Genomic DNA, 27,703 nt, shown 5'->3' on the forward strand with positions numbered 1-27,703 from the left:
CAAACATACCCACCTACATTGTGGTTTGTTCCTCTTTGACATCTCATTATATGTTACCCCTGTACCAAAGGGAAAAGGGCAGCAATGCATGGATGAACTTGTGGCTTCCCATCCACTTGTTTAAAATATGATTGAACAGAAGAAGGGACATACTTTGCTTTACATGGAAAGGAAGATAATTCCAGAAAAGTCATATATTTTGCGAGAAATTTCTACCACATCCAGCATTATCTATTTACGTTGAAGAAAAGATTGAAATTTCTTGAGCAGGTGTTTCTGCCACTATGGGATTTGTGCATGGGTAGTAGATTTAAAAGGTGAGGTCAGCAGAGGCTCTGTAAGTGAGACAGAGATCACCCTCAGTAGTCTGTAAGATACCAAAAAAGGGACAGGGCTTTGAGATGATGAGTGTGACTTTTATGATTTAGGGCTCTGATTTTCTTAGTAAGAAGGCATTGTGGTAACTTGAGTTGTGCTAGGTAATTGGACAGGTATATACCAAAGTGGGCATTATACTCAATGATCAGCCTACTGCTTGCAATTTGCAGTGGAATGATTCCCTCCCTGGACTTGGATGCCATACCCTTACTAATAAGCCACACAATGAAAAAGGACGTCTTTACAATAGTGGGTAGGTGGTGATCAAATTACAGCTCATTGTCGATATGATTTTCCAGGTCACTCACTACTGGGTCAGTTTTCAGGAGTGTGCTGTTGATGTGATAGTTGCAGGGGAAGTTATGCATACCAAAGGATACAATTGTGCATTTTTAGCTTTCAGTTTTGACACTATTTATTTGTTTGGGAAAGACCTTCTTGAAAGATCTTGGTATCTTATGGAGAGTTTATAACGGCACCAATTTATAGTCATTTGGAAACTTGGTCAGCCATGAGGTCTTAACATTAGATTTGAACTCTGAGAAGTGGATGCCAAAGAGGAATGGCCAAAAGACTGAAACCTCGCGTACAACACTAGCTACAGGTCTTTTGGAGAAGGTAGATGCACCCACCATAACTTCCTGTGTTCTATTTGAGCCAGTTCTTTATCCAATGAGTTCCATAGGGATATACATTTAGCTGGATGAGTTTACCAATTATGCCTGCATGGGGGATAGTGTTAAATGCCTTTGTGAGATCTAGGTATGTGGTGTGCTCAGATTTGTCCTTGTCCATTGCTTTGGTAAACTTTTCAAAGGTGTCATCCAGATTTAGTAGGCAGGATCTGCCCTTGAGCATACCTCTCAACCTCTTAGCCCAAAACATCTGGGCAAAGTGAAAAATAATGGGGGGACAAAGCCCCAAAAATAGGGACACATTTTAAATACTGCTCTTATAAGCTTAGAAAGTTGGTAGAATAAAACTTTTTTGTTGTACCATGCATTTCTGAAGGAAATGAATTCTGAAACTCAAATGCCTGTTATTAGTTAGTGAATTCAGTCCTCACTGATTTGCTACAAAAATCCAGAAAACTACAAATTGTATGAGGAGCAGACCAAAAATATGAGGCAAAAATCTGTACATTCTATAAACATCTAGATGGTTGAGAGGTATGCTCTTGAGAAAACCAAATTGGCTAGAGTCAAGAGTTTGCAGGTTGCCTATGTCTTTATTTATCAATTCCATAATGACCCTTTCCATAGCCTTACAGATTAAGCTGATCAGGTGACTGTTGTGCTCCTCCTCTCATCTGGTATGAACCCTGACTAGAGGCTGATATTGAAGAGCTTCTGTAAAGGGTTTGACAGGTCCTGTTTCAGGATGACCAGTAGGCATCCTGGTATGTTATCAGACTCCTTATAAACAATACTCTTGTCCTTGGATTGTGCTTTGAGCACTTGTTTCTGGGAGATTTGAGGTTGGGTATGGTTACTGGCATTTGATCCCCGAATGTGGAGGTGGGGTTAGAGTTAAATTTATCCACTAGTATATTTGGGTATGTCCTCAGGATTAGAGTGTGTGATATTATTTACTAATAACTGCACAGTTTTGAGCATTATTTCTGAGATTTCTAACATAGTTAAAGAAGGCTTTGTGATTATCTTTTCAATTGGTGGCTATTTTTATCTCATATATAGCTTTGATTGATTTGCCCAGGGACCAGAGTTCCTTGTTTAATTTGATAAGAGTGTTTTGCCATTTGGAGAGTTACATTTATTTATATATGCAATGAGCTTTTTCCTCATATTGTAAAACCTGTTTATATTTGGGTTTATTTCTAAATTTGGTGTTTGGTATACTAATCATAGGCGCCGGAAGCTGTTAAAGACTGGGGCAGTGGAGGGTGACAGGGGCACTTAGTGAATTAAAAAGGGTAATTTTTTTATAACTATCTGCTACCACAACATAGGTTCACTTGGAGGACATTTTAAGCTTAGCCAATTCCCTTTTGGTGGTTAAATTAACATTTTCTGATTGGTCTTAGCTATCCACATGGCTGATAATTGTATATTAGCCCCAGTGAGAACAACTGTGATCATACCATAGATAATTTGAGGGGGCCATGTAAGGGATGCAGCATTTAGGAACTGCCTCTATCCATTAGTGGCATGAGGGGAAATCCTGGAGTACATTTTTTATTACCCATCCTTAGATCCAAGTTGCATTCGAATATGGATGGATGAGCTTTGCTTTATTTTTATGGATAGTCTGTTCCAGAACAGTGGTAGCTTCTGTGATATATATCCATCTCTCCACAACATTCAGTTTAGATACCTGGACTGAGTATTTCTGATGCCATTTGACTTGCTGATGTTCCGTAGGTCCACCTGTATTATGTCAGAGGATGCTTTGTATGCCAGACATGTCACCTTTATGCACTCTGTAGGATACTGACTATAGTAATAAATCTTTGAGGTGGTCCATGCAAGACCTATTGTTTAGGACTTGTATCCTTTTAGTAAGGTATCTCTGAAGGTATTCCAGTTGTTGCATGGGGCTGGACAGATACATGCCAAAGTGGGCATTATACAAAATGATTGACATAATGAGAATTTTGTAAAGGGGGACAACAACATCTCTAGATCTAGTCACAATTAGTTTGTTTATAAGCTGTGCAATATAGAAAGGCTTTCTTATGACTCTGGGCACATGTTGGTCAAAAGTTAGGCCACTGTACACAAGTTCCCAAATGCCAAACAATTGGATCAGTTCTCAGAGTGCATTGTCATGATTTTGACACCAGTTATTGTTTGGGACAAACCTTCCTGCATGATGGTTAAGTCATTTGGGGATTCAATAACTTCTCCTAGCTTGCAGTCATCTCAAACTTAGCTGGCCAAAGCTATTTGGTATTTCCTTTTACTTTTGAGATGTATATGCCAAACTGAAAAAAGTCTCAGCACCTAACCCTGGGGGACTCCATTGGTGACTGGCCTCTTCCCCTGTTTTGATCTCTTGCATCCTGTGAGCCAAGTTGGCAATGCAGCTGGTGATGTAAGTGTTTGCTGCTACATTATTCATCTTTTGTACTACACCTGAGTAGGGGATTGTGTCAAAAGGCTTGGCCAGGTCAAGGTAATGTGGTGTGAACTGTTTTACCTTCATCCATTGCTTTGGTAACAAGAGTAAAGCTTAACATTTGCCAATGATTTTGAACCTTTCACACTTTCCTCTGGGCTGTTTTCAAACACATTTTTAGGGCCATGCATACATGTATGCATTCCTTGATTCACCTTCCTGATTGTATTAAATGATATTCCTTGTATAATACAGCACACTTGTTAGACTTAAGTTAGAGTGCATTTTAAATTTATTGTTTAAACATTTTTCCAGTAGGCAATGAAACAAAAATGAATTAACCAATAATGACAAAACTGCCATATTCAGAACATTTCCATGATAACAGTCTACTTCCACACACAACTGCATTTTAAAATTATTGTTTGAACATTTTTCCAGTAGGCAATGAAGCAAAATGCATGCACCAATAATGACAAAACTGCCCTATTCAGAACATTTCCATAATAACAGTCTACTTCTACACACAATATATAAATACAGAATCACAGTAGTGTAAGTCATAGGCATGTTGCACAGCTTCTTGAACTTATTTTCAATTGGGGGGGGGGGCAAAAGGCCAAAAACCAGGGACACATTTTAAACATTGCTTTTATAATTTTGGAAAGTTGCTTGCATAAAATGTTGTGTTACCACCATGCATTTCACTGCCAAGTCTTGAACCCAGAACCCAGTGCACTACAGTCAGAGCAACATACCACTAAGCTAAATCAGCAGTTTCTTGAAAGACAGGAAGACAAACTGAAATGGTTATCATATCATTTAGTGAATTCAGTTCTCACTTCTCACCATAGCTCTCAACCTCTTAGCACAAAAATACAGAACAAAGCCAATAATGGGGGAATACAGCCCCAAAATAGGGACACATTTCAAATACTGATTTTATAACCTTAGAAAATTGCTAGAATAAAAGGTTTTGTTTTACCACTGAGACATACATTCACAAGTGATGGTGGCTAGGAACTTTAGGCTCTTTTTACCTGTACCCAAGGTACTGGGTTTGAGCCTGAGTACCTCTAGCCACCAGATGTATTCCACTGGGGGCATTTTCACACACACACACAACCTTACTCACTCCAGCAGCAGCTAAAACGGTCCATTCCTGCTCACATTAAAAACCAAACCAGCCGGAAACCTGGAAATGTGTGTGCTGAGCTGACGCCATCGCACATGCGATGACATCAGCTGCTAGAAAATGAAAATAATTCAAAAATAAAGAATGGGACAGTTGGGAGGTGATCTGCAAAAGTGGGGGGGGGCTCCCCTCCCCCCATGGTTCTGGCACCCATGATACTAATTCTTCTATGCAGTTATTTGCATGTGCTTAGAATTTGGTGGTGTAGAGGAGTCATTAGGTTGAAATGGAATGTTGAATTAACCAGATCATCACTCAGTTTTTCTAGATTAAATTTGGATGATGCTTCCGAATCTGTTTTATGGTGAATATGACTGATTTATTGTCCAGTTTAACTAAGGAGAATGTTGTAAATGGGAGGGAACAGAGCTTCTCCATAGTAGTGAGAAGTAAGTCAAAGATTATGTCTCTGATAGTAGGGGTGCAGACTAGCTGGTCCAATGAGTTTATATTTATGAAGTTCAGAATTCACTGAGCATACATGTTTAGGGATGTACAAGTTTCCCAGTTGATAGAACACTAGTTGAAGTCATCAAGGAGAAAGGTGTTTGGCTGAATGCCAAGGGCTTCCAGATTAGTCAGGTAGGAGGTATGTGCCAGGAAGATATAGAGAGTGTGTTATAGTTAGCTATAATGTGATAAGGAGTTTTGTTAATGGTAAGTTTGGCATAGAGGAGTTTTTGGTCATTAACCTACCTAACAAGTCTGGAGGTGAAATTTTGTTTTATGAATATAGAGACCCTGCTGCCTTTAGTGTCTTCATCTCATGCAGTGGTTCTGAATGAATTTTGTTTTGGAATATTGGAAGCTTTTGCAAATGACTTTACTTAAAAAAGGTTTTCTGGAAGTGGGTAAGGTTTTTGCCAATATATGTAAAGCCTTGGGAAATCATGTGCAGGCCATTCTTGGCAAAGCAGTTTGGTCTGTCTGCCATCTCCTCACAGTAGATATATATTGTATTCCCCTTTGAATGATACAAGAAGCTAAGCCAACTGTTGAAGTTGGTAATCTTTTGTTCATATTGTGCCATCATTCTAGGTGAAAGTAAAATGCTGTTCAGGGCTGAGAGCTCTGTCATGTCTCTCCTCATATAGTCTAGGGAGGTATGTCTCAGGCCATTTACTACCAAGTGTACTGTGACTGTGTCATATGTGTACTTCTGGTGCAAGGACTTGAGTGCGTGTTATGTGATTAATCCTGGCCCCTGACAGGCAAATGTCCATGACCCTGTCCTTGCTCATGCATAAATTAATCAAAAGCTGCTATTTATCCTGGTTTTTGATAAAAAAATACATTTATTCCATAGACGTACATGCTTAGCAAAGGAAATAAATACATAGATAAATTAACACATAAATTAATCAAAAAAGTTAACTGATCCATTAGTAAGTTGTCCCTTCACCCATTGTGCATTGTACTGGAGGCAGTGTAAATCACTTGCAGTGCATGCCTATTCCTTTGCTGTAGCAAGCTCTGCCTAACGCTTGATGTAAATATGTGCAGCACTGCTGGTACTATAAATGTCATGACAGAAATGTTTTCAGTACTGCAGGTACTTGAGCATGATAGAAATATGTGCTGGTACTATAAAAGTCATGACAGAAATGTTTTCGGTACTGCAAGTACTTTAGCATGATAGAAATATGTGCAGCACTGCTGGTACTATAAAAGCCATGACAGAAATGTTTTCAGTACTGCAGGTACTTGAGCATGACAGAAATATGTGCAGCACTGCTGGTACTATAAAAGTCATGACAGAAATGTTTTCTGTACTGCAGGTACTTGAGCATGATAGAAATATGTGCAGCACTGCTGGTACTATAGATGTAAATATAATGACAGAAATGTTTTCAGTGCTGCACATACTTTAGTATGATAGAAATATGGGCAGCACTGCTGGTACTATAAAAGTCATGACAGAACTGTTTTCAGTACTGCTATTTTAAATATCATGATAGAAATGTATTCAGCAATCCTGGTAGTCAGTATGATAGAATTGTGCATTGCACTGCTGTTACTTTAACATTTATTTATTCTTTGTTGAATTGGTGGGTGGGCTGATCCTTGGACTGTTTTCAGCCATGATCTAGGTGCAGAAGGCACAAAAATACAAGCAAGAGATTCAAACACAATTTTTCAAAGAATATACAAGTACTCAAAAATTGTTTATCCTACTTTTGCATAGGTTAAAATCATCTGCTGTCCAACAATCTAAAACCATTTAAAGTACCAATGATTCATGCAAATGAACTAATAACTGTAGAGAAAAAAATCTACTGAAGAGAGAAAAGAAAGCTATGAAAGAAGCAGGTAAAGAAGAGAACGAGTTAATGATTAGTAGAGCATATACAGTCATTGATCGATCAGTCATTGATTGATTGGCGTGAAAGATATTATTGTTCTACTACAGGAAGACACAGTGTAACTTAAATTGCAGAAATGAATACAGGATTTCTGTTAGTTTTAATACGAGATAGATATGTGTGTAGTACTGTTTTTACTTTAAATAACATAAAAGTTCCTGCTATGCTGATTTTAGTGAAGTGGTGAAGAAGTGAATCACTGGTATTTGTAGATAGGATGGAAAGGAAAGTATGCATTGTCTGCACGAGATGCTGATAATATAGATGAAAACAATGAATATGGACTATTAGAAACTCATGTAATGGTTAATTGCATGGCAGCTAGCATTGAGTACCATTAAACATTATGCCAAGTGCCAGCTACATGGAAAACTCTAAAGCAGAGGGCACAACATGGAGATGTGCTGATGGCCTTAAATTAGGGCTGCGACTTCAGAGTTCAATGACCGATGACCTTTCAGGAGCAGAATGGTTTTATGAAAAGATGAGGCTACCCACATTCCACATTTCATTCTGGAAGAAGTCTGTCTGCATTTCATGGTTACCTTGCTAGGCTTTAGCATCCACAGTATTACTTCTTTTGGGTAAGATAGCCTGTTCCTTCTTTTAAGCTGCTAACAGTGTAAGGGACCTAGTGGACACAGTGCTGCAGGACACATTTGGTAGTATCTAATGGCTGCTACTGAATAATTTAATATGCTTACGGCTTCCCATCTTCACATACACATGCTAAGATAGTACCTACTCTAACACTGGAAGAAATGGAAGCAGGGCAGTAATATCAGTTGTGATAGCCTAAATGGATTCCTGTCTGTGGTTCCCTTTAAGGAAATTCAAAGTCAACTTCACAAGAAGGAAGACAGCCCAACATTCTTAGATTCCAGTACAGACAGGAACCCCTGGGGAACCTGTCCAAAGATGGAAACCAAATGAGAAATGCATATTTAACTGGTTAAACTGGACACATTTTTAACTTTAACTTTAACTTAGAGGGTTAAAGTCACCAGAGAGAAAATGTAACAACAAATAGTAAAGACAGTGTAACAGCGCATTGGTGTGGGTTGAACTGTCTGGATGCATAATGAGAAAAATACAGCACAAATAAATAGCTGCTTTTGTCATTGCATCCATGGCTTATAAGACCTCAAGTGGAACACTTAGTCCACTTCAAAGCTGAACCTCAGAATAGACTTAGGCAGGGTAGTGATCATATACAGGAAGAAAACATGGCACATGGACCACATCAAATGTTTTGTGAGAAAAGACTATGAGGAGGTCAATGTGTGCATTCTGGAAAAGAAGAAAGCGTTTACTGAGATCAAAGCGACCTGCAGTATCGTCATGGACAAACAAGAAGCATCAAGGAGGTCTCTTTGTATAAAATAAAGAGAAAAACAGCAACAAATTCAAGATGGATGTGATTAGGCAGATACTTAAGGCAGATGTGTGAAATTACTACTTTTCTGCAGAATGGTAAGGAAATAGAACAGACTTTGTGCAGATATGTTTAAGTCAAAAACAATAGGTGGCTTACAACATATGCTGGGCAGACAAGGATGAATATTTCCTGCACAGACAAGGAGGAAGAGAAAGAGCCATCAGAGACCATTTAGTATGTGTAAGCAAGGACCCTACAGGCAACGTGGGTGAATAAGCAGGCTTTGTGTACCACAAATCTCATATTTCCTTTGGTATACATATGTAGCATCACCATGTCTAAGTCTATTACAGTGACATCACTGTAGTTTAAAAGGGCCACACAAACCACTTACTTAACTTCCCAGAATTGGTGTATTTACCCACAGTATGTCCTTCAGGGTGGTAAAAGAGTACATGTAAGAGAATTAGTACACTATAGAACTGGATATTAATAAAGCCTGAACTTGCAATCAGGCAGAATAATCTCAGAAGAACTGTCCTTGTTTTGCTAACATGGAAAAAGATTCTGTTAGCAAAATCAAGTCAGCTATACTTCGACTCACCTGTATTGTCTTACCTGTAATTTTGTCTTGGTACTGTTGGACCATAGTTGTACTGTATGCATTTACCACTTCATTTGGATTTGTCTATTAGGATGGCTCACGGCACATTATTTTACTACACATCTTACTTTTTGCTTGGGATACAACTTGTATTGTTATAGTCTGACCATAATAATAGACATTAATGTTGCTGTACCCTTACATGCTAACTTGCTTATTTGATGTGGTACTAAGTGGTATTATAATACAGTCTTAGGTAATGTGTTGTATCAAAAGATAAATGATTGTTCTGTAATAAAATGTTACACGTATAGTACAGATTGTATGCGCAGCCATTCTGGGCTTCTAATGTGTAAGATTACTACTAATTTAAAAAACAACATGCATTTCTTAATGCAGAACATTTAGTTTTACTGCTTCAGCTTTCCTGCAACCTTACAAATTATAAAGCAGGTTATTCAAAAGTGGATGGATCAGTGGATGGTGGATAGATAGGTAGATGATAATTCACTGCAGCAATATGACAGAAATTAAAGAAGGAAGGAAGAGAGGTCAATTATTCATAGAAAGAAGTTCAGTAATAATTGAGTGGTATTGTCCTTCAGTGGCAATCTTGCTCCTTTTTTGCTTCATTTGAAAGAAATAGCAGCAGAATACGTACAGGAACTGAACCCTAATAGAAAGTAAAGGAGAAAAGAGCAGAATACGTACAGGAACTGAACCCTAATAGAAAGTAAAGGAGAAAAGAGCAGAATACGTACAGGAACTGAACCCTAATAGAAAGTAAAGGCGAAAAGAGCAGAATATGTACAGGAACTGAACCCCAATAGAAAGTAAAGGAGAAAAGAGCAGAATACGTACAGGAACTGAACCCTAATAGAAAGTAAAGGAGAAAAGAGCAGAATACGTACAGGAACTGAACCCTAATAGAAAGTAAAGGAGAAAAGAGCAGAATACGTATAGGAACTGAACCCTAATAGAAAGTAAAGGAGAAAAGAGCAGAATACGTACAGGAACTGAACCCTAATAGAAAGTAAAGGAGAAAAGAGCAGAATACGTACAGGAACTGAACCCTAATAGAAAGTAAAGGAGAAAAGAGCAGAATACGTACAGGAACTGAACCCTAATAGAAAGTAAAGGAGAAAAGAGCAGAATACGACAGGAACTGAACCCTAATAGAAAGTAAAGGAGAAAAGAGCAGAATATGTACAGGAACTGAACCCTAATAGAAAGTAAAGGAGAAAAGATCAGAATACGTACAGGAACTGAACCCTAATAGAAAGTAAAGGAGAAAAGAGCAGAATATGTACAGGAACTGAACCCTAATAGAAAGTAAAGGAGAAAAGAGCAGAATACGTACAGGAACTGAACCCTAATAGAAAGTAAAGGAGAAAAGAGCAGAATACGTACAGGAACTGAACCCTAATAGAAAGTAAAGGAGAAAAGAGCAGAATATGCAGGAACTGAACCCTAATAGAAAGTAAAGGAGAAAAGAGCAGAATACGTACAGGAACTGAACCCTAATAGAAAGTAAAGGAGAAAAGGGAAACAAAAGTATTTCAAGTTAAATCAAAATGAGTGACAGTTAGCACGGAGTATAACAATCTAGAAATGTAAAACAATATATACATAGAGAGAGACAGAGAGAATCATGATCTAACTAGGTCTTATGCTTGTACCCGTATTACAGCAGTTCAAACCAATATCATGGTATCTTTTCAGACCACATGCAAATTTAGTCTCATAGCACAACTGCCGCTGTTTAATAGGAAAAAATAATTTATGGTGGGATGAGCTAATATATCACCCAAATGACTTATAAAACCATTGCTTATTCACATCCAAATAACTCATTATAAAACCACTGCTTATACATTTTATATATAAATCAGATTTTAAAGATGTGAAAATTGTAACTTTATATTTCATTTAACTTATTTTTAATTTCTTGTTTTTGTGTGTTGCTCTATGCAAGAAATCAGCTAGAGTGTCATACTGCATGTTGCAGATCCCAAGGTCATAAGACCTACTGTTATTAATTGTAATCTTTAGTTGTGTAATACACAATGTCTTGGATATGTGCATGTTCTTGTAAAATATAGAGAAGACACAAAAAAGAGAAAATTCAAACACATGTCAGGAATCACCCCTGTATGGGAAGGCTAAAAATACAGAATTAGGGCAATTGTTCCCATAGAAGATAGAGACAAAACATTAATTTAGTATTTAAACTCAGAGGATGGAGGTGTGACATAATTCAAGATGAAGTCCTTTCTGAGAAACAAAGTTAATGGATTCCATTAAGTCAAATGTCAGAAATTGTCACCTAAGATTCCAAATACCACAGTACAAAGCAGAGAGACTGTACAATTAGTTTAACTGTCGAGTAATACATGGCTGGAACTCACTGCATATAGCATCAGGATAAACAGTAAACCCCAGCTCATTTAAAAATGTATTACACAAACACAGACACACACGACACACACGCGCACACACACACACACACACACACACACACACACACACACACACACACACACACACACACACACACACACTCACACACACACACACACACACACACACACACACACACACACACACACACACACACACACACACACAAACACATGTGCAAAATACAGTAAAATAAGACATACCATTGAGGAGTGCAGGTACACATGTTCATATGAACTTCACCTTTACTTATGAGTTATGAGCTAAGAGGCAGTTCTGTCTAATGCCTTTAGAAATTGGGAGAAATAAATGTTGATTCTTTGAATACTTAGCCATCAGTCATCAGCCTCAAAAACATTAATAGAAACATTACTTAGATAATACCTGTCCATTTCTCTGTTATAGTATCCTGCTGATTTCATTACTGAATTGAAAGCACAGTAAAATAACTCTGCTCAGGCGAGATGAATCCAAAGTTATGGAATATGAGATACCAATTGCAGCTTACCTAACTAATGGTATGCTGAAAGCTGTGTGTCATTGAATTCTGCAAAGTTTCAGTGGTATTATTAGGGGTGCAAGCCCCTATCCCTGTGTTATATATCACAAATCTGAGACTACAGAAACCTGGGAAAATGGGCTACTGATATTTACACTTCTCCAAAGATGTGCATCGATGGCATTGTTATATGTCGGTTCTGGGCATATGATGACTGAAGCCTCTCACATGAAGTGTGCAAGGTGCACCCCCTAAGAAAAATATTCGAGCTATTGTTTTTATTCTCTAGAATAGATAGTATACGGCATTGCAATGATTCAGTGGCTGGTACCAGAGCCGGATCATGGCCAAATGAGGCCCTAGGCAAGATAAGGGACTGCCTCCTAGCAGCCATACCAACATTCTATTTGTCTGTCTCTCACTTACATAAAACACTGCTCAAACCTGTCAGTGTGAACAAATTTTACTTCAAAAACACTGACAGTCATTTGTCAAACAAAACAGAACAGTCTCACACTAAAAACAGACTTAGCATGAGCGACATTAAACAACCCTTTGCTTGAAACTTTCATTTATTGAAAATACATCTGGCAAATCTTTAACTACAAGACATTTGCTGAGACTCATAGTCAAACAGGACATGGTGAAATGCATATTAGTGTCTTTGTGAAGGGCATAGGATTTCAAAAGATAGATGTGCAAGGCATTTGCTAACAGTTTGGGGCAGCCCATTGGATGCAAGTGCCCCCCTTCAAGAGCAGCCTAGGAACACTGTCTAGTAAAGTGAACATACATAAAACAAATCTAGGCTGAGGGACTCAAACCTTGAACCACAGAAAGCAACTCATAGCCTTACTCATCTGCACTAAGTACAAGACAAACCTGTTGAAGCCCAACACTGCATTTCTTGCCTGTCTGCCTGCTAAAAAATTTAATTAAAACTGTATTTATAGTTAAAATACTAGCATTAAACTTGTAGACTTCATGTTGTCTAGTTTATTCATATCCAGATAATAAACATATTGTCCACAGTAAAAAAAATAAATAAATAAGGAAACCAAGGATTGAACCCGAAGAACGTGGCTCATATGATGATGTCCCTGTTTATTACAATCAATGTCTTTTTTTACTCCATATGTACTGTGGGTTTCAGGAAGCAAGTATTTACACACACCAAATGGCTCACCCCTCAGTCACAGCCACTTTTCATGGCTGTACACCTCAGACATCTGTTTGAGAAAGAATGAGTGAATACATTCACAAATAATCGGCTAGAAGTGTATCTCAGTTCACTTCTGTTAAAACCATTCAGTAGAACCCATTGCAACCCCCTACACACTCTTAACTTCTTAACGCAATTCAGAGACAAAGACCAAAAAAATCAGGAATAGATTTTAAATGCTTGTCTTATATACTTAGAAAGTCTCTAATATAACAAAGGTTTTGCATTACCAAGCATTATTTGAAGGATACAAAGTCTAAAAATCATGCCTTTCATGACTGTAATCTACAACAATTTGTCAGAAAGCCACGTTTTACAAGAAATAGACAAAACACCTCTCTACTTCTTTGCTCAATAATTCTGGACAAAGCCAAAAATAATTAGGGGACTGATGAAAACTGCCATTTTATTTTACCTATTTTTTTACTGGGTAACCTCACTGTGCAAAGTGTCCCTTTTCAGAGATGACCCAGGAGCTTGAGTGACTTGTTCAAAGGCACACAGGAGGCAAATGTAGTTGGAAGAATTCAAACCTTGTACTTTTGACTACAGAAAGCAGTTTGTTAGTAGCTCAGAGCCTTATGTGCCGGACAATTCTAATTAATTTGAGATTCATTTTCTGAACAAGTAATGCACTCTAAAGACTAGCATTACTGACTGACTGTTACCCTCAGTGATTTACAAGAAAATGAAGAAGTTAAGGAAGGTCTGGCAGCTAGCGCAGAATTTTTAATAAACTGCTTCCTGTAGTCAAGAGTACATAGTTCAATTCTTTCTAGCTCTGTTTGCCTACTGTGTGATTTTGAGTAAGTCACTTAACCAGACAGTGCTTCAGGGACTTGGTGAATCAAAAATGTACTCTTTGAGCAAGAGGTTTTACTGACTAATTTTAATCCCCAGTGAGTAACTTTACCTGCATTTTCAGTCTGAAAATCATCCTTGAGGGCAATTCATTACTGGAAGCAGATTGGCAGTTTGTGATACTGATTGCAGATCATCATGATGGGCATGAATGCAGATCATCTTGGATTGGAAGCAAAATGAGATACTGAGATCAGGACTGGAGGCAATGCACGTGCGCACTCGCGCGTGCACACACACATTCACACACACACACACACACACACACACACACACACACACACACATAAAGAGACACGCACGCGCGCACACAGACACACACACACACACACACACACACACACAGAGACACACACACACACACACACACACACACATGCACACATGCACACATGCACACGCACACATGCACACACGCGCACACACACACACACACACACACACACACACACACACACACACACACACACACACACACACACACACACACACACACACACACACAGTAACTCAGGAATCTTAGTCAGAAAATAAGATCATGTTTCTGCATCAATTTTGTGAACTGCTACTGAAAAAAAGTGGGTTCTGGGGCATTCTTATTTTTCACATTTGTAATACTGAAGAATTTAATGACTTCAGAATAAATATTTACCACTGCCTTATTGATTGCTTTAAAGCTATTCATTGCATGGCCTGTATGCAGAACACAAAGAAACAAATACAACTGGATATTGAATTAGTGACTGCTCTAAACTGGCTATAGGTGTGCCAGTGTGCATGTGAAAAAAACAACCATGGCAGGGCTAGCTACCCAGCGGTGTGAACCTTGGCTGTAGATAATTGTCACTGTTGAAGTGAAACCCTGTCCCCTTGTGCAAAATGGGAAAAAGGGGTTATGGATGGATTGAATTATTAACCGGTTCAAGAATGGGAAAGGAATGCACCAAACCTCTATCTTACCTACTTAAATTATACACTGAATATAACATATGAAATGCTGGGGAAGATGAATTAGATGCTAGAATATGAATTAACAGAAGAAATATTAACAACCACAGATATGTGGAAGACACAACTGTGATAGCTGAAAGTGAAGAACAGTTGAAAATCCTCCTGATGAAGGTGAAAATAGAAAGTGCCCAACATAAAAATGTCATCTAGACTTTATTTCCAAACAGATGGGACAAAGTGGAGGTAGTGTGCTAGTTTTTATTTTCTTCGGCTCAATGGTCTCTGCAGATGGTGATTGCAGCCATGGAATTAAAAGACACATATGTGTTAAAAGAAAGGCCATGGCAAATCTGCTTAGGATTTTAGAGAACAAAGCAGGCTATCAACAAAGGTCCATACGGTCAAAGCTAATGTTTTTCCAATAACAGCATATGGCTGTGAGAGATGGACTATCAATGAAACTGAGCACTGGAAAGCAATGCTTTTTGATTTGTATGTTAGAGAAAAATGCTTGTGAATTCTGTGGATTGCAAGAATATCAAAACAGTCAATACTTAAGGCAATAAATCCAGACTACTCATTGGAATATCTGATAAAAACTAAAGCTAAAATACTTTCGCAACATTATGTAAATATAGGATTTTCTAGAGAAAACATTGAGGCATTGAAGGATGAAGGGCAAAAGAAGGAGAGGGCAGCAGATGCTAAAATGGATAGACAGCATTGCTGAATTAATATATTTGAATTGCAGTAGGATAAAGTGCATTTCCTGACAGACAGGCCTGGTATGTTAAAATTCCTGAGGACACAGAGAATCAGACTTGACTAAACTGACGAATATCAACAACCTTAAAATTAACATCTTACTCAGTTTAGACTAGTGCAGCGGATCCATCCATCGTGACACATACAGCTGAATCATTTACTCTGGGATTCTGCAGTTTGTAATGACAGCTATAGTACCGTATGTCTCCGTAAATAAGACCTAACCAGAGAATAAGGCCTAGCATGGTTTTCCAGGGTGGTCATGATATAAGCCCTACCCCAAAAATAAGCCCCAGTTAAGATCATCAGCAACACATGACGGACGAGTTGAATTATAAAATAATAATATTATTGACACCTGTTGACTGAGGTTATCGTACTCTGCTCATCATTTTCGGACCATTCAGACACTCAACTTCTTATCTTTGCAGAAAGTCATAAGATTCTTTCCCCAGGAGTTCTCCACAATTCTTACTGTAACCCTAATCCTCACTCACACTTGATGTTTGAGATCCTTGGCCCATAAACACTGGGAAGTGTACTTTGACTGGTCAAAGTACAGACAATGCATGTAAAATGTGTGCACTTGATAATGAACGGGTGTGGTTGTCTTCTTAACTGTCACTATTTTTGTTGCCACTCCTGTCTTGTAAGTCTTCAATTAACCCCCCCAGACAAGATGAGTGCAAAAAGAAAGAGCTATTTTGTCGAGTACAAGAAAAGAATCGTGGAGGACTCCTGGGGGAAGAATCTGATGGCTTTCTGCAAAGAGAAGTTGGATCTCTGAATGGTCCAAAAATGGTGAGCAGAGTACGATAACCTCAGTCAACAGGTGGACGAGGGAAATGCTAAGAAGTGCAAGTGTGGATCAGGTCGGCAACCATTATTTCCTGAGCTGGAAGACATCATCTGTGAATGGATCGCTAACAGGAGAACAAAGGCTTTGGTTGTGCACAGGGCTGATATTCAAGCATTTGCCCTTGCAATGGCACCACAGTTAGAAATATCCCCAGAAGAATTCAAAGCATCACAACATTAGCTGAATGGCTTCCTTCAGCGATATGAACTATCTCTAAGAAGATCGACAACACTGTTCAAGCTGGAATATACTGGTTATTAAACATGCACTTGCATTCAAGCCCTTTGTTGATGGCATTGACTTTTCTAAATACCAACTCTCCAACATGATTGCTATGGATGAAACTACAATGTTTATGGGCCAAGGATCTCAAATGACAATTGATCAGAGGGGTGCCTCATCAATCTACATTCCCTCCATTGGTTACGAGAGTGCATGTGTTACCTGTATTTTGGTAATTCATCTAGATGGAAAGAAAACCCCACCTCTAATCATTAGTAAGCGTAAGAAAGATAAGATTGAATGTGTTTCAGGCATTTAAATTTGTGAATCCGAAAAAGCCTGGTGCACACAAGCAGTTATAAGGAAGTGGGTCGATGTAATGCTGCAACTTGTTTTGCATAGTGGTGAAAGAGGACTGCTAGTCTGGGATTCAGCCAACACTCACCGCGCTAAAGACATGAAGAACTTTCTTGAACAGAGAAGAATAGATCAAATAATGATTCCTGCAGGAATGACTGCCTATTTTCAGACTCTTGATATTACACTAAATTAACCATTCAAGGACCATTTGCACACAGAACTCAATGACTACATTGAAAATAGAATGGAGAGAAATCAGCATGGAAACTTTGTGAAGCCTAGCCTGTAAGAGGTTGTGACTTGGGTGAAGAATTCATGGGATAAAATCACTGACAACTGTGTTGCCAATGCACTATGAGCAGGCTACTTGGACAAGCAGTGCTCATTTAAGGACAGCTCTATTGCTGGGCATGACAGATTGGGGCCAATGGTTCTACAGGAAATGGTGTCACAAGAAATTCAGGCCAGAATTCGGGGGTTGGAGACTTATGACAATTTTCCAGAAGAAGATGACATGACTGTATTTGAATAACTTTTCCATTATCGGGGCAACAGAATGGATTGCTTCTGCTTTCAGCTGCCAGCAAGCTCTTGTCAGTTTTTTGACTTTATTGTATTAAGGTAATGTTTCATTATCAAGGGGTAATTACAAAGTAAGGCCACTAGTTCCCAGACTTCATTTTTATGACTTTCCATCATTCTTCTCTTACGGTTTGGGTAAGGAATAAAGAAAGCATCACCACTCAAAAAGTGGCAGTTATTCACCTGTTTTATTCCCCTCCCCCAATACACATGCATTGAGATTTTTCTGCACTTTCTGTTAAGCATGAAATATTGCACTGTGAAAGCCAAGGTGTGGATATTCTGAAGTTGAAATTTTATTGCACTGTTTATGTAGAATTCTCACACAATTGTTAATGTGTTACCTAGAACTGTTGCCAATAACAGAAAAGTACCAAATAAATGTCAATTTGTGTACATGAATATATGTTGATTTTTGTACATGAATAAATGTCGATTTGTGTACATGAATAAATGTTGATTTTTGTATATGAATAAATGAATAAATGTAGATTGCTGTAAAGGGGTTGGGGTAAATAAGGCATCCCCTGATAATAAGCCCTAATGTGTGTTTTGGCAGGGGAAAAATATAAGACCCGGTCTTATTTTCGGGGAAATACGGTATGTCTTTATTTTACATTGATTTACTGAGGTAGAACACTGATCTCAGTGGACCATTTACAGGCACAATATGAGTGAGAATGTTACAGTTTAAAAATGAAATAAAATTTTGCAAAGTGTAATACAGAGGTGTGACCAGATGGGGGTGCATTGGGTGTGGATTGTGAGAGATGTTTTAGTTTGTACGGCAAGGTTTTAGAGATGTTTGCCTACTAGAGGTGAGAATGAGTCAGGAGTAAGGATTCTGTAGAGCGGGGAGGCCAGCAGGAGGTCATATCTTTGGTTGATAGGAAGTCATCCCGCTTTAGATAGATTTGTGTCAGTGGTGCTCTTGGTGGGATGAATTTACAAAGAGATGGCATATGTTATTGGAAATGATATGTAGCATAATTTGTATACTGAAGTTTAAAAACACAGAAGAGCTGCACCTCTAGTGTTATGGGAAGTGTTTTTAAAACATAAGGCATGGAGTTAGGGGTAGGTGCAGGGTTGGGATTAGTCTTAGCAGGTATTAGTAAGGTGGCAGAGGGTTAGGATTAGGGTTAGCAGGTATTTACTAATCTAACCCTAACCTTGCCCCTGCCCCAGTTGTAACCAGGTGCACATCCTCTTTGGGCTCAACGGGCATTCCTGGAAATGTAACCTTCCTCTGTGGTTTCATGAAACCCGATGATCTCACTGAATATGGCTAAAAAACTGTTTTTCTTGGTGGAAATGACCCTTCCTGTCAGTTTTCATCTTCATATTCCATTTAGTTAATTAAGAAACCACAAACATGATTTATAACAATTTGTGTGCTTCTAAGCATTGCTTAAATTTAAACATTTAACATAATTCTAATCAGGAAGCAAAACCAGAGGTCATAGAATTCATGTTTTTGTTTAGGAAAACCAGTCATATTCCAAAATAGTAAAGCAACATTGCCATATACAGTGTTAGCCAAATCATACACAAGATTTACTGCTAAAATGATAACCTTTTAAATTCCTTCTTTTATTTTCTTAACTGCCTCATCAGCAATAGCAACAAATAAACTCCCTATAGATCATATGGTTTCTGAACTATTTCACAGAGACACATGACAGCAGTGTATCATTGGCTCAGCAACTAACACATGCACCTTTGATGCTAGAAAATCAGAAGGCTGTGTGTTCTATTCCTACACAAGGTGATTGCTTTAATGTTCTAGTACTGACCATGTCATGCAGCATAAGGGGGTGCTACACTACTGAGTCTGTCATCCTATACATGAGATGTTTTGAAGTGAGGCGTCATCTGCCTGAGTAAGTGATAACAGAGACAGGTGGATATAATGATCTCATATCACTTGTCAAAAAAGTCTGGGAACTTTATTTATATGCAAAATAGTAAATATCATTATTATATACACATTATTTATGCAACGTTTACAACATAATTTACATATTTTTACAAACGTATACATTTACAGAAATATTTTCCATTCAACCTCCTCACCTATTTTGTTATAGCCATTTTTTTTATTTTATTATCCCATTCTTATTCACCATCTTAATAAACAATTACTCCTGGCATCTCATATTCCAAATAATCCAAATAGCACTTGCACTAATTTTTGTCAATATAGGGTCAGATTCAATAAACTCTACATAGTTCATTTACACTGTGTGGGTGTCACGGTGCTATGCGCACATGGTAGTATGTTGTTTTGGATTCAGTAAGTGGCTCTACACAGTGTGTAGAGCCACAAAAACAAGGTAAAGGCTGTGGCATGCTAATTACAGCATAAGCAGCTGAATTGTATGCTGATCCACCAATCTAAGATGGAGGAGCTATTCAACAAGCTATAAAGCAACTGTGTAGACTCAGTGCTGATTTTCCCTGTGAATTCCAAAACCTACTGGAATACCGCCATGGAAAGGAGTCTACACAGAAACAATGTTAAGGTCTGTCATTGTTTTAATTCATGTGTATGTGCAACTTGCTGAAGTTTATGCTGCTGCTGCTGCTAATAGACCACAACCAAGAAGGAGAAGAGTTTTCAGACCCCATTTAACTTTTCACAATCTGCATGAGGTGGAAATTGTAGACAGCTACAGGGTAGATAGAGATACACTACAGGAACTCTGCAACCTCTGTTGTCCTCAACTCAGACTCAGGGCAAACCGTGGGAAACCCATGCCAGTGGAGACAAAGGTATGTGCAGCATGAATATTAGCTACAGGAACCTTTCAGAGACCAACACGGGACATGCTGGGGGTGTCACAGGCATCAGCATTCAGGATCCTCCATCAATTCCTGAATGCTGTGATCCAAAATGCCAGTTATCACATATATTTTGCATGTACTCCTGAGGACAGGGCAACAGATATGCGGGTGTTCTGCGGTGTAGCACACTATCCTGAAGTACTGGGTACCATAGATTGCACACATGTAGAAATTAAGGGGCCACCCAGGGAACAGGAAAGGCTGTACATAAATAGAAAAGGCTTCCACTCTGTTAAATGCCAAGTCATGTATAATGCCTAGGGAATCATCTTGAATGTTTGTGCTGGAAACCCAGGCAGTTACCATGACTCACATATCTGGCACACCTCCCAGCTGTATCAGATGTTCACTAGGGGGGATATCCCACAGGGTCATTTACTAAGGGATGCAGGTTACGCACTGGAACCATGGCTGATGATGCCCATCAGAAATGCACGCACACCATAATGGGGCAATGCTTAAATCAGAAATATCATAGCGTGTGAGTTTGGGCTGTTGAAGGTGTGGTTCCTGTGTCTAGATACATGTGGGAGAGCCCTACAGTACAATCCATATACATGTACTGAAATATTTACTGTATGTGCCATGCTACACAACATCATCTTGAGAAAGCAGCATTCCACCACCAAAGGCAAGGTCACCACAGCCACATGCAGGGGAGGAGTCAGAGGGTGAACCAGCAGCTGCTCTGGGTGTAGGTAGCTGTAGGCATGCTCAATATGCCCTTGCATTGGTTAAAAGGCAATGGATAGCACACTCACCACCAACTAAGGGGCTAAAATCTTCCTCCTATGCACATACATATAGTAACATTGATGCCAGGCAACGATCACAACCTTTACCTAGATGTAATGGCTGTGTACTGCTAGCATCAGGCAGAGTCAGTCCTGAGCAAAAACTGCTGCAACTATTGGATTTACAAGGTAAGTGCTGAACCTGGAGTGTATTGTGTAATACAAAAGAATGGCATATCCTTGCATGGTGTTACTTGGTAATGTAAGCAAGTAAAAGGTGGGTGATTTGCACAGAAATGACTTTCACATGTGACATCAGACATTTATGTGACTATATGTGTCCTATATGAAGTAGTATACCTCAGGCATCAAAGATTCACACAGTTATACCTCTCAAAAGCACTGATGGTCACCAAATGTCCTCAGTTTTGCACCACAGAGAAGTTAGAAAGTAATGAGACACATTTCAGTTTCAGACTTCACAGCCCTCACAAGATCATTAACAATATTGATGCAAAAATGTTTGATTCTATCAACCTTCTAACTTTCTAAGACCAAAATATATCAAAGGTACAATTAGCAAAACAGCAACATAAATGCAGATATACTAAACGCTAAGTCAGCTATGCACCCTGAGCATGAGACACAAATATGTATCCTTATAGAATCATAGGATCATAGGAGATTACTAGGCTGTTGACCTGGAGATCATTGTAAGCCTAGCTGTTTCATCCCAATGCAATACCATGAAAATACTAGACAATACCCAAGACTGCATTTAGTGATGACTGGCCATGTCCAGGAGGTTTGTGGGTGCTATCCTCAGTAAGAATTTATGGTGCCCCATCCACCTGTCCAGGTTCCTCTTGAACAATATCATAGAGATGGTCTGTTTCACATAAATTGGTAGCCTTTTCCAAAGACCCAGCAGTCACTGGGAGATAAATCTGTCCTTCCAGCATGTCCTATTTAATTTGAAGGCCATATTTAGGTCCCTGGAATGAGTAGCCCTAGTCCCATTTCATTTACTGATATGCAGCAAGTTCATTAGATTTGGGTCTTGGATTGCTCTGTAGGCCAGGCATAAGTCTCCCCTAAGAAGTCTATATGACATGGAATATAGTGACAGGGATTTTAGTCGGTCTGTGTAAGCCACATACTGGAGCCCCTTGATCTTCTTTGTTAGTAACCTTTGAGGTCTCTCCAGTTGCTGCAGGTGCTTTGTACGGTACATGCAGAACAGGGTGTTATACTCAATTATGGGCAGGATTAGTGCCGAGCATAAAGGGGTTATAAGCTCTTTTGCTCTTGAGGCGATGCCTTTACTAATCAAGTGTGCTACATAGAAAGCCTTCCTTACTGCAGTAGACACATGGTGGTCAAAGTTAAGATTGAAGTCAACTTGTGATCCCAGGTCCCTTACCACTTTGTGGGTACTTAGGATATTGTTGTTGATTTGATAGTGTGAAGGGACATTGTTTGTGCCAATGGGAATTATGATGCATTTCTTTGTATTCAGTATGAGACCATGATTAATACACCAGTCGTTAGTCTGTGTGAGACCATTCTGGAGTATACTGACATCATTTGGGGATTCAATGATTGCACCTAGTTTGTAGTCATATGCAAACTTGGTCAGTCACAACCCCTTAGTTTTGACCTGAACTTTTGAGAAGTATATACCAAACAGTAGGGGGCCCAGCACCAACCCCTGTGGCACCTTACTGGTAACAGGTCTGCTGGCTGAATATGGAGTCACCCACTTTGATAGTGTGTGCTCAGTTTGTGAGCCAGTGGGCAACCCATCTTACAACAAAGGGGTTTACATTCAGTTTGCTAAGTTTATTGGTAATGCCTGAATGAGGGATTGTGTCGAAAGCCTTTGCCAAGTTGAGGTATGCTGTATTCAAAGATTTCCCTCGTCAATGGCTCTGGTCACATTTTCAAAGAAGTCCACCAGATTTGATGGACAGGATCTGCCCTTAACGAAGCCAAATTGGGTAGGATCCAGGGTTTGAAGGTTGCCTATGTCTCTATTTATGAGATCCATAATGATGTTCCATGGCCTAACAGATGAGGCTGGTCAGGCTTATGGGTCTGTAATTCCCTGGGTCTGTTGCCAGGCCACCTTTGTGGTGGGGAATAACTGCTGCTGTTCTTCATTCTGCAGGAACAAATCCTGTGGTTAGGCTATGATAAAAAGGGTACTTAATGGTGATGCTAGTTCATATTTTAGCCTGTTTAGAAGACAGCCTGGGATGTCATCTGGTCCCACAGAGGCTGTGTATTTTGTCTTGGACAAAGTTTTGAGGATCTGCTCTTCAGATATGTAGGATGGGTGGGGGTTAGGGGAAGGTTTGTGATAAGCTAGGAGGGGGTAAGGGAGTGAAATTGTCACCAAACCTATCTGCTAGCAGGTTTTCTATCTCTGTGGGGTCAGTGTGCATGATACCATTGGTCACTAGTTCTGCACATGCTTGGGTCCTACCTTTTAAGCTATGTACATAGCTGTAAAAGGCCTCATGGTTATCCTTGGCTGTATTTGCTAAGTTTCTTTCAAAGGAGCCCTTATAGGATTTGACAAGTTGTCTTTTTTGCCTGTTGAGGCTGAGCAGGGTGCTTTTCCATTGTTGGGGTCTTGCCTTTCTTTTCTTGGACAGCAATGTTTTGCATTTATTGTAAAGTTTGTTGATGCTGGATGTCCACCATGGTAGCTTGTTTTTACTTGGGGCTCTAGAGTTGACTCTTTCTGGTACAGCTGAGTTTATACACTTATGTAAGTGATTGTACAGGGCTTTAGTGTAAGCTTCAGCATAGTTACCACTTCCAGCTTGGGGTGGGGTTTGGAATGCATTTATACCTTTGCCTAGGAGGGTATAGTTTGCTTTGGTGAAGTTTTTTAGTCTGATTTCACCTTTTGTGAGTTCTGGTGTTAGTGCCAGCTCAAAGGTGACTGTTTTGTGGTCAGCTTTAACAAACGAGGGTCTGACAATTGTGGCAGTGCATCTTTTTGACATGTTAGTGAGGACCAGATTAAGAATATTTGTTCCTCTTGTTTGGGTATGAACAATTTGTTCCACGGCATTTGAATTAACACAGTCAAGGAACATTTGTGCTAGAGGGTTGGGGATTTCTCAGTTAATGGTGGGATATTTGAAATCTCCCATAACCAGAATGTTTGGTAAAGTTTGGATTTTCTCAAATTTGGTCAAGTAGGTTTCATGGGCGTCATGACCCATGGAGGGGGGATCTATAACTGGCTATGACTTGAATGGGGGTTTTACCCATCGTAACCTGGACTTGGAGTAACTTCATGGTATTGTCCAGTCTTGAATCCAAAATATAGAAAACAAGGATATGGCACAGTAATCATCACTTGTACAGAGTGTTGTGGGTGGGTGGGGGGAAGCAGGAGGCCTACACTGACACAAAAGGTTGGTGAGTGTGTGTGAATAAGAAAGACATGCAGGCAGACATTTGGATAAAGTAACAAATGGCCAGTGAGACAAAATTAGCTTTAAGCTTCACGGCTGAACCATGTAACTGTTTTATGTGAATCTGCATGGATCCTCCAGGTGAAACTAGTATGTGAATGTCTGCATGAACACAGCCAAGCTCTGTGCTAGCTCTATGTCTTTGTATATTGGACAGGTGCATGGTAGCAGTAGCAGTTCATTGTTGCCATACCTGACCATGAGAACTGGCTCTGCCAGGAAATTCACTGGCACATCCATGGCTATGGTCAGATGCACTGCTGCTATCTAAACATGACTGATGTCTGCTGGATGAACACCCCTCATGAGGATGCTCAGGACCACAACCCCATGGCCTGACACATCTGGGTATGGACACCTCCACCACTGACAGAGCAGAGAAAGTAGTACCACTATAGCAGCGTGATCAGGGATGGCCACATCAGCTAACAGCAGATGATGTGGCTGACCTATGCCCATGAGTATGCCATTCACCTCCCAGCAGACATTCCATCACAGACACCCCCTGTTCCAAAATGTAATTCTTCTGATCCATTGAATCGGCACCACAATGGAGTCAGTCATGCATGTCAGCCTGCGCCGCATCTACAAGCCTAAGCATTTCTCTGGAGGACCTATGGGAACATGCCTGTGCCTCCATGATGGCCATAAACAGAAGTTGAGTGGCACGGGAAGACACACCTGGATCAGGAGAATGATGGACAGCAGGCCTCCTCCGAGCACCCCTAACAACTCTCCTGCATGGCACCTTACACTTTGACTATGGCCAGCGTCAACAGGCACTGAAGCCACAGTAACCACACTTCCCTTATTGAGTGTCTCACCCTCCACCTGTCCAATATCTGAGGGTTCACTGGAACTGATCAATGTAGGCCCAGTGGCTGTGTCCGATGGAATTACAGGGGATGGCTGAATGTCAACTTCTGTAACAGATTCAACCTCTGCACCCCCTGACTGTGCCTCTATTTAGCCACCACCTCCATCGGAGTCTGCCGATACTCTGACATCAGGTGGTAAGAGTCCCACGCTTCCACTGTCAGGATCACCTGTGATAATAAGCAACATACACCAGGAAAAAAATATTAATAGCTACACTACTATATAAATGTATGCTAACAAAGTAACAGTGGTGCCACTACTACAGACAGTACAGCAATACACACAACAGTCCTGACACCTACATCACACATATGGATAAAATTATATATTTCTTTGAACTATTCCACTAACATGTACGGTTGATGCAATGCTTCCCATGGATGATGGTCCTGAAAGAAGTTAAGTAAAAGTTAAGTACAACATCATCAGAATTAATAGTAACACAAGGGGTTAAAAGTTTTTGCCTTTCAAATGTCCATTCATTAACTATACCTTCAATAAGAACTTGGATGACAAGTCCAACCTAATCCCATGTGTATTCAATCAGAATGTGTTGTTAACTGTAGGAATCTATAATTCCTCCCACCCACAAACAAATTTATTGTTAAACCTAACTAATGTATTGCTGTCAATATTTTACTATACAAGAGTATTTAACAATTGATATACATAAGCCTACATGGAAGCGTCTATTGGCACATACTTGTTATCCCTGAAACAGTGGCACCAATGTCAAGGAGATGCTGTACTGCACTTTCCTGGGGGCTGTCTGGTTCCCTGAGAGTGGACAGGAGCTCTTCATTTGCTGTTAGTGGTGGCTTTGTAGCAGGCCCCCCTGGTACCCATCCAATCACAGGCCACTGCAGCTGCTGTTTTCTGTGCAGATGAAATCATGTTAGTGGTCCTATGGAATACCTGATCATATGTTGTGCTGTGGCCACCTACTGCATTCATATCAGCAACTATCTGCTGCCAAGTTTGCATTCTGCTTGACATATCTCCATGTCCCCTGTCAAGCAGAAAGGCACCATGTTGCCTAAAAGCTTCCACAATGACATGATTCTCAGGATGACTGATGAGGGGTTTTCAGGGATTGAGGCACCTGTGTATCATAGTCTTATGTGACCTAAAACACAACAATAGGATAATACACATAAGTATCACATAACTAAAAAAGTCTTGTTTCCAGATAAAACACAAAAGGCAGCATTTCACTATTATACACCGGAGAAATGTAAAACTGTCAAGATTAAAAAAAAACAGGAATTGTGTGGTTGTGACATATTGCATTCAGACACAAAGCAAGGCTGGATGCAAAATAATTTGCTCCCTCACCCCCAAAAGAACTGGCAAATGACACATTTTCTAACAAACCATCAGTGAAATGCTAAAAGTGTTATCAAATGAACTGTCCTTGAAACATGTCTACAGATTTAACAGAGAACATTCCATTTTAAACTATTGCCAGTCATGCCTACCTGTGCCCACCACTCCCCTAGAGGTCCATCCTAGAAGGCTAACACCCCTGTGTCATTGACAATATAGTGCCTTTACCATTTCAGGGGAAATAACAATAGAAGAGTGTACACAGGAAAACAGTTGTAACATTAGCACTTCTGATGACAGCTAATAAGGCTGTGCATCTGATAAAGTAAAATGCCCTGACAAACATGCCTATCAGTACATTTTTATCTAATGCTTACAGATAAAAGTAGCATTTGCTAATGCATATATATATATATATATATATATATATATATATATATATATATATATATATATATATATATATATATATAAATAAAATAAACACCGTGCACTATATATATATATATATATATATATATATATATATATATATATATATATATATATATATATGATTTTTCTTAATGATATTTGATTATATACAGTATATAGCTGAAAAATGCAAGCATACCTTCTGAAGCTCAGTAATCGTCTGTGCATATAT

This window comes from Protopterus annectens, chromosome 1.part2 (genome assembly GCF_019279795.1).
Source record: "Protopterus annectens isolate FY-2018-M chromosome 1.part2, PAN1.0, whole genome shotgun sequence".
NCBI lineage: Eukaryota > Metazoa > Chordata > Ceratodontiformes > Protopteridae > Protopterus > Protopterus annectens.